Genomic DNA, 14,995 nt, shown 5'->3' with positions numbered 1-14,995 from the left:
TGAATAAGTAACCTGAGTTTTCCAAATCTCAGATTTTCACTGTAAAGTGGGGATGAAATTTATCTTGCAAGGTTTTTTGAAAGAGTCAGATAAGATAATGAATGTAAATCATTATAATGCCTGAGCCATTACATATTAAAATGTTATTCACCTTCTCTTCTGGCAGCTAAAATCTAAGTAGCTATGTTTGTTATGCATCATATTGAATTAGTAATTAGAAATTAAATAAAAACATATGTATTGATTTCAACAAATCAAGTATATATATATAATATTTTTTTAATGCCCAGTTAGAAGCATATAGCACCATCATTAATTTTTGATGTAGTGTTCAATGATTCATTAGTTGTGCATAACACCCAGTACTCATTATCACATGTGTCTTCCTTAATACCCATCCTCCAGTTACTCCATCCCCCCATTCCCCTCCCTTCTGTAACCTTCAGTTTGTTCCCCGGAGTGCAGAGTCTCTCATGGTTTGTCTCCCCCTCTGATTTCTTCCTGTTCACTATTCCTTCCCTTCCCCTGCAGTCCTCCACACTGTTCTTTAGTTTCCACATATGAGTGAAACCATATGACAATTGTTCTTCTCTGCTTGACTTATTTCACTCAGTATAATCCATTCCAGTTCCATCCATAAAGTATATATCATCTTTTGCACAAAGGAAAAAGCTAGCATATTCATGTGAATATTCTAAAAGTCAACAGATCTCACTCAGATGATGCCTTGTTGACTGTGTAATTATACCTAGTCTACTCCTGGAGTTCATTCTTTTTTTTTTTAATTTAAATTCAATTAGCCAACATATATACATCATTAGTTTTAGATGTAGTGTTCAAAATTCATCAGTTGCATGTAACACCCAATGTTCAGCACATCACATGTTCTCTTTAATTCCCATCACCCATAATCCTAACCCAAACCCCACCCACCTCTCCTCCAGTACCCCTCAATTTGTTTCCTATAGTTAAGAGTCTCTCATGGTTTTTCCTTCCCTAATGCCATTCTAACAATTTATATTTTTTCAATTATTTTAGCCATGGTAAGTCCCCATAAAATTAAGAAATGACATTAACACAACATATCAGAAAGAAGGGTATAGCTCTGACTGTGCCAGTGGTTAAGTTTCATGGGTATCAACCCTAGTCATCCAAACTAATGATCTAAATGCAATGAGATATGTTGATAGTTGAGCATAATTGCCTGAATGCAATTAAATTAAGATTAAGTTCTTTGTAGGCCAAAAGTTTTGGATAGTTTTAAATCAGTGAAGAAATTAACATGAGCTCAAATCAATAACCTGAGACCTAAAAAAAAAAGAGAGAGAGAGAGCGAGCAGGGGGTGGGGGAGAATCAGTCTCATAAACATGGCTTATCACCTAGTCTTTGAAACATACTAAAGTTTTCAAAATTAATCTGATAACTCTGAGATTGGAATACTACAAAAGAGAAAATATTGACGCCTGCAGGATTAACAACATGTGTATGCAACTGCAGAATATTACTAACTTCTACTTTAGAATTTATATGTACAGAAATAAATGTATGGATGTATGTGGGCAAACCATTAACAACCTTTCATCTTCTTCCCCAAAGCATAAATCTCACATTCCAGAAGATCCTATTGAAAGCACTGACTTGAGTAATGAGTTTACTCATAGATCTGCATTGACTCAACATTTGTTAATTCACCTCAGGAAGAAACATTATTTCAGCAAACAGTAGAAAATCACTTAGTGAACAATCATCCCTTATTTAGCATAACAAAATTCACAAAAGGGGTAAATTACATAAATGTCATCTATGTGGAAAAGGCTTTAGTAATTCCTTTAGACTTGGATGACATAAGATGACTCACATTGGAAAGACATTTGAATGCCATCTGTGTGGGAATGGCTTTCTGCATAGCTCTGCCCTTAGGAACCAAAATCAAGCACACAATAGAGAGAAATCATATAAATACCATCTGTGTGGGAAAGTCTTCAGTCAGAATTCTTACCTTAGACAATATGAGAAAAGTCACATAAGAAAGAAACTATATGAATGCCATCTATATAAGAAGACTTTCATTCACAGTTTCTACCTTAGAAAATATGAGAGAATTCATTCTGGAGAGAAATGCTATGAATGTCATCAATGTAAGAAAACTTTTAGTCAGAGCTCCGATCTTAGCCAACATAAGTGAACCAACACTAGAGAGAAACCACATGTATGTCTCTTATGTGAGAAAGCTGTTAGTCGATGTGCTGAACTTAGACGACATAACAAAAACACACAGGAGAGAAACCACATGTATGTCACCAGTGTGGGAAAGTCTTCAGTCAATATTTCGATCTTAGATGACATGAGAGAACACACTCCAGAGAGCAACCATGTGAATGTTGGCTATGTGGGAAATTCTTCAGTCAATATTCTTCCCTTAGATGATATGAGGGAACCTAACATTGGAGAGGAAATGAAGAGTGCCTTCATAAGTATTCTGACCTGAGATGACATGGTATTACAGATGCAATGAATGTGGAAGAAATATCAGTAAGAGCTTTAACATTCAAAGTCACCAAAGGATGCACATGTTGAAGAAACAGCCAGTAATCAGCATGGGAGACACTTCCGTCCTCATACTCCTCAGGCAAGATATGCATTTACATATGGAAGTGAATCCATATGTATGCCGTCTATGTGGCAAAGCTTTCAGTCATGATCTGATCTCAGATGACGCGGCAGAACTCTCATCAAAAATATAATAATATAGATGTTTTCAGCAGCAGCTCTCAACTTAAAGACACTATAGCACTTGTGCGGAGGATAACTCTTTGTTCTTTGTGAAAAATGTGGCATATAATTGCACTACTGGGTATTTACCCCAAAGATACAGATGTAGTGGAAAGAAGGGCCATCTGTACCCCAATGTTTATAGCAGCAATGGCCACAGTCGCCAAACTGTGGAAAGAACCAAGATGCCCTTCAACGGACGGATGGATAAGGAAGATGTGGACCATATACACTACGGAGTATTATGCCTCCATCAGAAAGGATGAATACCCAACTTTTGTAGCAACATGGACGGGACTGGAAGAGATTATGCTGAGTGAAATAAGTCAAGCAGAGAGAGTCAATTATCATATGGTTTCACTTATTTGTGGAGCATAACAAATTGCATGGAGGACATGGGGAGTTAGGAGAAGGGAGTTGGGGGAAATTGGAAGGGGAGGTGAACAATGAGAGACTGTGCACTCTGAAAAACAATCTGAAGGGTTTGAAGAAGTGGGGGGTGGGAGGTTGGGGGAACCAGGTGGTGGGTATTAGAGAGGGCACGGATTGCATGGAGCACTGGGTGTGGTACAAAAACAATGAATACTGTTATGCTGAAAATAAATTAAAAAAATGATTAAAAAATGTGGCATAAAATATAGGAGTATGAAATGATCTGGCAATATTAAATATAAAATTTTTTAAGAAGTTAAACTTTTACTATATTTCAACACTTGCAAATATTTGAACAATAAAACCTGTTGCTAAAGAAGCTAAATGTTGGTGTTCTAGTTTTCTCTATGTAGATTCAATTCTGTACTACTTAGCATGTGGGTTAGAAACTCAGCAAGACTATGTGAGTCCCCGTTTCTCCAAGTCCCTGCCACACAGCTCAGCTCCACTCATTCCAACTTCCCACCAATACTGTCTGTCTCCCTTCATCCTGTGGTGGTGGCACAACTGTGATCTTCAGCCCCATTTTCCAGGTTTCTCAGAGGTCATGACCCTGGTGAGGCAAGGTCACAGAGGCACTATCACAAATATCTATTCTAAAATTTTTGGTCGCCCTTTCGCTTATGTCTCTGCTACAGGAAGCAATGTGGTGCTAGAGAGGGAGGCAGCTCTGCCCTCCCGACCCCCAGAAAGCTCCTTGGATTTTGTCCCCAAATACCTGAATTGAGCTAAATAGGAGCAAGAGTTAATTATGTGACCACAATCTTTATTTTATTAAGGCAATTCCTGACTTAGGTATCCTTCAGTCACCTTAGAAAGCACCATAGCTGTTTGTCACCCCACCAAACAGACCAGAAAATAGAGCTCCAGCAGGATAAAATCCCTATACCTATTAGCAACACCACGTAAGCTGGTTTTCTTTCTTTCTTCCTTTTTTTTTTTTCGAATAATTAGTGCAGAGTACTTTCTCCCTGAGCAAAATAAACATTCTCACAGAGGGGATTTCCTTGCTTTGGTCCCAAGTCTTAGAAATGTTATCCCTTAACCAACAGCATTATTGAACCTAAACATCAGGGGGAAATACTCCAAGGAGATCTACTGGGCTGACCTGTGTTCTCACCAAACTAGCACAATCCCAAAACCATGGGCATGAGATCAGGTAAATGAGGACATCCCTAGTTGAAACTGGCACGCCTTTTAAAAAAAATCTCCACCAGTGATTCTATGGTAGAGTTAGGGTAGAAACATGTTGTCAAGTCATGTGTGAGGATGATGGCAACCAATTCTATTGTCTGCCTAAGGAGATATGTGTTCTACCCTCAAGCTCTAGTTGTACTGAACTGTAATTCTAGGCAACCATCTTGTTAGAGACCCAGCTGGTGGCTTAGCCAGGAATCATACACTCTGCTCTCAAGTGTCACCGGGAGGGAAGGTGTGGGTCCTGGTGACTCCTGTGGGTGGGACTTGTGCTAGTGCTGGAACCCCTGAGATTGATGCACACACTGCCTTCTGAGAGGAGCTCTTGTCTCAGTGAGATTTATCTCCACTGACCTATGGATGTGTGTTGGGCATTTGTACTGTGATCAAGGGACTTCGGTATAGGGCTGATCACATACAATTTTATGATCATACAACAAGATTTATTTGACTGTCACACTGACAGCTTGACTGAATGGAGTAGTCCCTCACAGGATGATATCTTTCAGTGGTAATAGTACAAGTCCACCACCCAGAAAGTTAGGATGGCAAAGAAACTCCCCAGAAGAGAGGGGTTGGAGAAATAGGGGTTTACTTGTGGAGATGATGTCTCTCAACAGCAAGATATGGAGTCTCTGAGCCAGAGAATTGTGAATGGATGGCAGGGGCTTGGAGACACCAGTATTCATGGTTTATCTTATTTACTGCTAGTAGATGTTAGGTGGTGATTCACAGGGTTTGCACAGAAGATATGGCTAAGCTATAAAATCTACCAATTTGGGCTATGTGTAAAACTATCCAGTGTTTCAAATCCACTCAAAATTTGAGTTTGGCAACAGTCGATTTTTGAGCTAAAGGGCTCTGTCTTCTGTGAAAAAATAATCATAGGTCCAATATGCAGAGACCATCTTTGGCTCATCCATAAACAATAACTGATCATTTCAAATGATTTGTCTTCGTGTTCACAGATTAGTTTTTCTCTTGCTCAAATCCAATACTAGAATGCTCTCTTTCTCTACACACACACACACACACACACACACACACACACACACACATATCTATGTGTGTGTGTGTTTCAGCTACTGTACACCAGAATTTTTATTTAACTTCATTTTATAATTTCTATGTATTGAAACTTGATTTGGTAAAAGTGCATCCTTCCTGCTTTCATTTTTTTCCAAAAGGGGGAGGAACAGAGTGAGAGGGAGAGAATCTTAATCAGACTCCATGTCCGCACTCACCCTGATGTGGGGCTCAATCTCACAACCCTGAGATCATGACCTGAGCTGAAATCAAGATTCGAACACCTAATCAACTGAACCATCCAGCCTCCCCTCCTAGTTTCAACTTTCAAGAATCATTGAAATAGTTCTTTTAAAGCCACTTCCTTAGGACAGTGTCTTCAGTTTCCTTACCCACCCTCACCCCACCCGAATGAACGGTATTTTATTTCTTTGCATAATTCATGTTTTTGTTGTTGAATATTGGATATTTTGAGTATCACAATGTGTTAATTTTGCAAATGACAGTCTTCTGCTTTTCCAGGGTTTTGCTTGTTTGTTTACAACTTGTATGGATTGTGTTGTTTGTTTAGTGATTTTCTCAGCTTTTTGTTAAGGGCCTTTGTCATGAGTGCCCCTTAAAGTCTCACTTCTTTTAGCTCAGTGGTCCCCTTGTGATTTGAGAGAGAGCTGCTACAATGCCTGGACCTGGACCAGGAGGAGGGGCTCTGCCCTTCACTGCAGACTGCCCCTGCTGGCACTCTGCTCCAAGGCTTACCAGGAAATTAACTCCTACTTTCCCTTCACTTGGAGTTGCTCCAGTGCTGAAGGTGAACTCACCTGATTCTCTCAGGTGTTTTCTAAGCACCCGTCCAGCCGTGGGCATCCGTGTGGCCTTGAGGCTGCCCAGCGCACAGCAGATTTTCAGTGCCCTTTGTCCCTCAGTTATGTCCCAGCATCTCCACTCACTCCTAGGTTTTTCAGTCTGCCTGTCTCAGGTTGATCTTTGCCCAGACAGGTGCTGCTAGGATACTTCATTGAAATGCTCTTGAGAGTACCTAAAAAGTTCTGAACTCCTAAAAAGTTCTGAGGCAGTTGAAACAAAGGAAAGCCCCTGAGCCTGCCCCTCTTGGAGTCCTCAAAGAGGTTAGAACACACAACCACAATTCTTTGAGAACAATCAGTCTTGCTGGCATGAGAACACTCTCTGTCATATTCTTAACCCATTGTATGAGGCCAGCAGTACCCTGATACCAAAGCCTAACAAAGATTCTATAAGAAAATAAAAGAAGGTGTACCCCAATATGCTTCATAAATATTGAAAGAAAAATCTTCAACAAAGTACTTGCACAATTAATCAACAGCATTATTGACCAGGAAGGATTCTATTACTGGAATGTAAGCGTTGTTCAATGTAGACAAAACAATTAATGTAATACAGAACATTAATAAAATAAAAGTAAATGAAGGGAGCGCCTGTGTGGCTCAGTGGGTTGGGCCTCTGCTTTCGGTCAGGTCGTGATCTCAGGGTCCTGGGATCGAGCCCCGCATCGGTCTTTCTGCTCAGCGGGGGCCTGCTTCCCTCTCTCTCTCTGCCTGCCTCTCTGACTACTTGTGATCTCTCTCTGTCAAATAAACAAATAAAATCTTTAAAAGAAATGAACGAAGACCTCAATTGATGCAGAAAAAGCATCTATAAGATTCAATACCTTTCTTAACAAAGCCCTTCAAAAAATCACTAATGAAAGGAAACTTCCTCAGCATAATAACCATATAGGTAAATCTACAACTAACTTCAGACTCAGTGTTGAGAGACTGAAAGCAAAGGTGTTAATGTTTCACATAGTAGTGGAACATCTAGCCTGAGCAATTAATCAAGAAAAGGCATCCAAATTGGAAAGGAATAAATAAAGTTATCTTTCTGCACAAATTACTTAACCATATATATAGAAAACTCTAAAGGATACATCCACACTGCTAGAGCTAACAAATACTTTCAAATTGCAAGATACAAAGTTGACACACAAAAACCAGTTGCATTTATATACACAAAGAATAAACAACTAGAAACATAAGTCAAGTAAACAGTTCAATCCCTAGAGACAATGTTCAGTTGTATAGGACATAAAAGGAGAACACTGACATACAGTGTCAGGTCAATTCATCTCCAAAATGATTGGTGATAGGCATTAAAGGGGATTATTTAAGGAAGTGTTGGGCCTCAATAATCTTTTTCTTTTTCTTCTTGATATAAGACTCAGCTGAAAATTCTGTGGGAAATAAATAATATGTAATAGGATCATGAACTGCATTTTTATTAATGAACATCAGCTTAAATTTGACCAAATAAAATATAATTATCTGCTGCTAAAATAAAGGCTACAGAATAGAAAAGTATCAGATGAAAAGCTCACTGAAAATGGAGACTGTCAAAGGATAAACCATGAGAAATATTTACTACACTTACGGAAATTAAAGAGAATAGGAAAATAAATGGTTTATTTACCTTCCTCTTGGAAAGTCATGGTGTTTTGGGCTGGGTGCCAGAGGGGGCAGGTCTGAGGCACACCTTGGAGACAGGCATGATCACCATCAGGTTCATCAGCCCCTGCCAGGCTTCTGCCACTCCTGCTGCCCTCCAAACCCTGGGCTCCAACAAGGATTTAGGACATCTCTTCCAGCTGGCATGGGTGTGTTGGAACAGTCATTGGAGCCTAAATAAATTCACCAGCCAACTGCGGACATCTGCAGATGGGACAATGGGCTAGAGGAGGGAAGGCTCTGGATGGGCTGGCTCTCAGCCGCCTGAAGGCCAGGGCCAAAGGAGAAAGAATGCCCAGTGAAGTCACATGAGTGAGTGTTGTGCAACACGATCGCTCCATTGTGAAATAGCAGAGCCTAGGCCTGAGACTGGCTGGAGGGGCAGGCATGAACACCCGTTCCAGGGCATGAGGCTGGACTGAGCCTCCCTGGCTCCCATGCTCTGGCTCTTCTGTTGCCCTCCTTCTGGATGCCCTCATGCCAACCCTACTGACGAGGCCGCCCCAACCTGGTCTCCTCCTCTTCTGGGTCTCAGGCACAGGCTCATGTCCTGCCCTTCCAACCGCATCTTCCTTCTCCATGCTAAGGCAGGCAAAGGAGTGAAACACCAAGCTGAACCTTCTGGATTTGGGAAGGGGATGCTCCAAAACAGGTGCTCAGGAGGAAGTGAGAATAGGAAAGCATCCGGAGCAGTATCATGAGGCCAGTGACCATAAAACATATTATAGGGAATCCCAGAGAGCCTTGGGATCTCTCGCTGACCAGGGGACTAGAGTGCAGTGTGAGAGCGACGTGCCCCAGAGCAGCAGAATTCAAAGACAAAACCTTGAAAAACCATTTCTCAAAAATTTTATAGTGTCGAAAAAGATGCAGAATGTTTGCAATCCTAAATGGGAACAAGGTGCATTGGGCAGAGGCTGGGTGAACAATTGTGGAAGCTATGGACAACGGTTCACTGAGTCCTTCACAGTATCCTATGTATGTTCCTGCTCTTAGCGGCTGCCCTCTGATCTGTGTAAGGAATACCTTCCCTGGTCCAGGAAGCTGATAGGGCAGGGACACTAAGGGCAAGAGGTTTTCTGGTAGTCCCTAAAGGCATCTGGAACCCTGGAGAATGATTCCTCGTTGTTTGGTTCATTTTGTCAACAGCGTTCTCTTCTGAACATTCCAGCTACCCTGAACCTTTACTTCCCTTTGAATGGGGACCACAAAAGCATTAAAGTGGGAAGGTCCTTATAAAGTTTATTCATCCCGTACTTAATTAGGAAAATGTTCAAAACCAATGAAAATAGCAATGAATTTTACATTTAACTCTCATATTCTGCTACTAACATTTGGGTGTACTTGCCTTGTATGTATCAGTTCATCTCTCCATGACCTCTCCACTAATCCATCTACTATTTTCATCCATTTCAAAAAAGTTATAGCCAACAGTAAATTTTCCTCAAATAATTCAGTTTATTATTGGAGTTCAATAATATCAAAACTAATTCATTTTACTTAAAATTTTAATTTCATATAAATTTTATATATAAAGTGATGAGTTTTAACCAATATTTGTGCTTATGTAACCCAAAGGCCTGTCAAGTTGTAAAATATTAACCTTTACAACGTTCCATTATGGCCTTCCCAAGTCAACTCACATATACATTGATAAACACTACCACTGTTTTGATTTTTCCCACATGGAAAAATTTTGCCTGTCCTTGAACTTCATATCGATTAAATTATATAGTATGTACTCTGTTGGTTATGGTTTCTTTCAAGCAGTGTGAGATGTTTTATGTACTCAGTTCATTCAATTCATTATTCAATTGACTAATCACCACAGAGACTATAAACATTCTATTGATAGAAACCTGGGGTGTTTTCAGGTTTGGGTGATTATGAATAAAAATGCTATGACCATACTTGTTCATGTATTTCTGTGGAATTTGCATAACATTTGGAGATATGGCCCATCACTTACTGGGAACCCAAGAACCAGATGGGAAACTTGCCCATGGTCATACCCACACTTAGCGGATCCAGAAAATTTTCTGACAGCAGGGGTCTGGGAACTGCTGTGGTCCTACCCTTGTCCATGACCTGGAGGGAGCCAGGTTTGTAGGGCTTTCTAAACTCACTTCCTCTGGCTCACCATATGCTTTTTACAACATAAAGATTTACTTCAAACCCAATATGGGGTGGAAAAAGTGGAAAATCTTCCAAACTGACATCTAAACTGTGATTTGCCTATGACCTATCCTGAGCCAGCCCTGCCAGAAGCCACCCCTGAGCAGTGGGACTGGGTACCCCATCCAGCTTCCTGCCTGTTCCTCCACCAGAACCTGAGAAGGAGAACTCCCCAAGGGCTCCAGAAAGAGCATCAGAGAGGCCAAGCCAGCTGAAACGATATCAACACATGTCGGGATAACTTCCTTTAGAAGATGTCATCGTTGAGGTTGTGGCAAAATGGTGGAAAAGTAGGGGACCCTGTTTCATCTGGTGCCTCGAATTTAGCTGGATAGCTATCAAACCATTCTGCACACCCATGAGTTTAGCCCGAGGTGTAAGAAAATATATATGGAAATCTACAAGCAGAAAAACGACTGCATTATGCAAGGCAGGAGGTGCAGAGTTGTGAATCTGTGGGGAAATATCGGAAGATAAATGGAAGGGGGAGGGAGCCTCCAGAAGCTGGCTACTGAAGAGTGATTAACACTAGAGTGCAAAATAGGACTTTTTGATATCTGCTCCGGTGAGAGACATTCCTTTCTGGAAGGGGCTCAGAGGATAGAAATGGCAGAATTCTAGGGGAGTCACTATGGTCTCAGGATCCTAGGAGACAAAGAAAAAACTGGGTGCCTGAGGTGATGGAGTTCCCAAGGAGTGGAGCAGGGAAACTGGTTATAGTCAGGGAGCCCAGGAGGGACTCTCAGCTCGGGTTGCCATAAACTGGGAGCCGGGCTGGTAGGGACACTGCTCTGTGCCTGAGCACCTGGAAAAAGACTAGAATGTGCTGGCTGGTTACCAGCACCTGGGAGGGTTGAAACAGTGGCACTCATGACCAGGCAACAGCTCTCAGGGCAGCAGTGCCCCAAAAAGGACAGTAGGGCAGCACCCAGCCATGACCTGGGAGAAGCTGAGCTTCGTGCAGGCACGGTCCACAAATGCTTGCAGTCACAAAGACACACAGCACAGAGATGCTCAGGGGGCTTTGGGAATCCCCCAAGGAGGATTGCAGTGGACAAAATCCATGGATTTCTGTGGCGCTTCATGCACAGAGAAGTGGAGAAGGTTTGACCCGGAGAGTTTATTGAAGAGGGGGGATGGTGATCTTGTGGCTCTGGCCTAGAGATCCAGTTAGGGCCCTTTTTGCTCTGACCCTCTGAAGAGGTGCAGAAAGCCACCAGGGAACAAAAGCCACACAGAGGACCAGCTCACCTTGAGCCCATCCCATGGACAAGGGGTGGAGCCACTCCGCTCCGGCAAAGAAACCTGAGAAGAAGCACAACAGGCACCACACCCCCCGCCCCCCAGAAGACAGACTGGAAGAACAGGTGAAGGACAAGCTTATGAATCCCGGAGACTAAAACTCCAGCACCAGGGGAGACAGTGTCTTGAGCTCCAGGTGTTTCTTCACAACTCGTTTATCCTTCAGTCTAAAATTTTACACTTTTTTTTCTTACCTTTTTCCTATTTTAAGTAGACTCTTATTTTATCAAATTATGTTTTTTTGAAAAAGACTTTATTTATTCATTTGACAGAAAGAGATCACAAGTAGGCAGAGAGGCAGGCAGAGAGAGAGGGGGAAGCAGGCTCCCTGCTGAGCAGAGAGCCCAATGTGAGGCTTGATCCCAGGATCCTGGGATCATGACATGAGCTGAAGGCAGAGGCTTTAACCTACTGAGCCACCCAGACATCCTGAAATTATGTTTTTAAGTCACTTTTTAACCTTTTTCTCTCATATCTACATTTCATAGATTTATGCCTGTTTTATGCCTAGTCTTTTTTTCAAAGGATTCATACACACACACACACACACACACACACACACACACACACTCTGTATTCTTTGCAATTTTGAGATACAGTGTCTTCAAACACACAGACCAAAATTCAATCAGGGACAAGGAGATCACCCTGCTTTGTCCACCCTGTGAGAGTATCATCTCTCTTCACTCCCCCCTTTTTATTCCTTTGTTCATTTTGGCTTTGTTCACTTTCCTGTGATGTGTTCACTTTTATTTTTGTTCACTTTTCACTTTGTTCACTTTTCTTTGTTTCACTTTTCTGGCTTCTGACCCCTTTGGGCTTTTTCTAGGGTGCATTTTCTTGGGTCGTGGTTGACATTTTGGACTTTCTTCATTTGCTCACCCATCCTTTCCTGGGCAGAATGACTAGAAAGAGGAATTCCCGGCATAGGAAAGAACCAGAGGCAATGTTCTCTGCCACAGAGTTAATTGATATGGATATAAGCAGGATGTCAGAGATGGAATTAAGGATAGCAATTAGAAAGTTAATAGCGAGGCTTGAAAAAAGCATACCTGACAATACAGAATCTCTAAGGGCAGAAATGAGATCTAATCAGGCCAAACTAATGCAATCCAAGTTGGATGCTCTCACAGCTAGGGTGTATGAGGCAGAAGAGAAAATAAGTGATTTAAAGGACATGCTGATGGAAAGAAATGAAGCTGAGGAAAAGTGAAATAAGTCCAGCAGAGTAAGACAATTATCATACGGTTTCACTCATATGTGGATTATAAGGACTAATGCAGAGGACCATAGGGGAAGGGATGGAAAACTGAATGGGAAGAAACCAGGAGGAAGACAAAACATGAGAGGCTCTGGACTCTGAGAAACAAAGTGAGGCTTGCAGAAGGGAAGGGGGTGGAGGGGTAGGGTAACCAGGTGGTGGGCATTAAGGAGGGCACATAATGTGAAGCACACTGGGTGTTATACTCAACTAATGAATCTTTGAGCACTACATCAAAAACTAATGTACTATATGTTGACTAATAGTACTTATAAAATAAAATAAAATAAATTAAATAAAATTAAAAAGGTTGAACTCCTAAAAATATATTTAAATAAATTATACAGTTTGATGCATTAAAAGAGTCACACAAAATTTAGAAGCATATTCTGAATGATTCTTTTTCTATGTAATTCCAGAAAGTGCACAATAAGTTTTAAGTACTTTGTTCTGTAACTTATTAAAATTTAAAGTCCTAGGTTGGCCTTAACAGGAATAAAGAATCAAAAAGGAGAAGATGGGAGAGAAGTAGCAGGCTGAGATGACATCAGGTAGTGGGAGATCAGCTAGATAGCTTATCAAACCATTGTGAACACCTATGAATCCAACAGGAGTTCAAAGAGAAGAAGAGCAACAATTCTAGAAACAGAAAATCGACCACTTTCTAAAGGTAGGACTGGTGGAGAAGTGAATCCAAAGTGATGGGAAGATAGACCGCGGGGCAAGGAGCTGGCTCCTGGCAAGCGGTGGAGCAATGAATCACAAAATCATGCCTTTTAAAAGTCTGGTCTAATGAGGGACATCACTCCAGAGGCTAAATTGGGGTAAAGCCCACACGTGGTCGGCCCCAGGTCCCTTGGGTCACAGAAGGATCAGGGGTGTCTGAGTGTTGCAGAGCTCACAGGTATTAGAGCAGGGAAGCTGGTGGCAGAGACAGAACTGAGGAGTGAGCTCTCAACTCGGGGTTACCTTGAACCATAATCCGTGGCATAGGCCACTGCTCTGTGACTGGGGCCCCCACAAGATCCGGGGAGATGCCCCCTGGAAGAGCTCAGGGATCTGCGGGTTCAGAGGCTCCAAGCGGAGCTGTGTGCCAGAGACAGACGCTTGGTCACAGGCTGGGTGAGCTCGGAGTGCAGCCAGAGGCCAGGGAGATGGGAGTGATTGAGATCTTTTCTCTGAGGGCACACTGAAGAGTCGGGCCCCAAGCTCTCGACTCCTCCGGCTGGAGACTGGGTGGCCGCCATTTTCATTCCCGTCCTCCAGAGCTCTACAGAACGTGTTCAGGGAACAAAAGCTCCCAAAAGCGAACCTGAGCGGATTACTTAGACCGGCCCTTGGTAAGGGCGGTGCAATTCCGCCTCCCGCAAAGACACTTGAGAATCATTACAACAGGCCCCTCCCCCAGAAGATCAACAAGAAATCCAGCCAAGACCAAGTTCACTTACCAAGGAGAACAGCGGAATTCCAGAGGAGGAGAAAGCAAAACATGGAATTCATGACTTTCTCCCCATGATTCTTTAGTCTTGTAATTAATTAATATTTTTAATTTTATTTTTTTCTTTCTTGGCTAAATTTTTTTTAACTTTTACCCTTTCCTCTTTTAACATTTTTAACTAGTTTATCTTAACAATACCTTTCATAAAAAATAATAATCTTTTTTGAAACTTCTTTATTATAGTCATATTTTATCCTTCATTGTATCTAACTTTATTTTTTGTATACACATAAAAAATTTGGGGTACAACTTCTTCTAATAGATCAAAATATACCCTAAATCTAGCTCTGGACTTGTTTTAGTCTCCAGCCCGAGCAAATTCTCTCTACTTTCTTTTCCTTTATTCTCCAAACCAACTTACTTTATCAACTCCTTTTTTAGAAAGTAAAAAAATTCTTTTTTTCATCTTGATAGGCATATTCCATCCCTTCATTGTGTTTACCCTTATATGTTTTTCATTCTTTAAAATTTTGGGAGGTAGTTTCTTCTAAGAGACCAAAATACTCCCAAAATTAAGTAGGTGACCCCGTTCTAGTCACCAGTCTAATATATATATACATATATATATATTTTTTAATATTTTTTCTTTGTTTGTTTTCTTTTTTTAGTTTTTTTTCTGAACTTCTTTTTATCCCCTTTCTCCACCCCCACAATTTGGGGTCTTTTCTAATTTGGTTAAAGCACATTTTCCTGGGGTCTTTGCCACCCTTTGGATATTTTATTTGCTCCTTCATATATTCTTATCTGGACAAAATGACAAGGTGGAAAAACTCGCCACAAAAAAATGAACAGGAGGCAGTACTGAAGGCTAG

The 14,995-nt window shown here is 41.4% G+C and overlaps 2 protein-coding genes across 3 annotated transcripts in view; one reads left to right on the top strand and one right to left on the bottom strand.

The window, feature by feature from the left end:
• The window catches only part of LOC116874838 (zinc finger protein 705A-like), a 39,015-nt gene extending 30,809 nt beyond the window's left edge, over positions 1-8,206 (bottom strand). The window contains exon 1 of one of the 2 annotated variants that reach the window (XM_032869825.1): positions 7,976-8,206. The gene's annotated coding sequence lies outside the window, so the exon portion shown is untranslated. Of the gene's footprint in view, positions 1-7,912; positions 7,956-7,975 lie in introns of those variants that run through there. The other variant, XM_032869826.1, reaches the window with a different exon arrangement.
• Positions 1-14,995, top strand: part of LOC116874936 (putative protein FAM90A14P) — a 30,995-nt gene that overhangs the window by 4,414 nt on the left and 11,586 nt on the right. The gene's annotated exons all lie outside the window — the stretch shown is intronic.

Source organism: Lontra canadensis, unplaced genomic scaffold (assembly GCF_010015895.1).
Source record: "Lontra canadensis isolate GAN:19392208 unplaced genomic scaffold, GSC_riverotter_1.0 scaffold39, whole genome shotgun sequence".
Classification (NCBI taxonomy): Eukaryota; Metazoa; Chordata; class Mammalia; order Carnivora; family Mustelidae; genus Lontra; species Lontra canadensis.
Note: the sequence above shows the minus strand (reverse complement) of the source record. Positions and strands in the feature narration are given on the sequence as shown.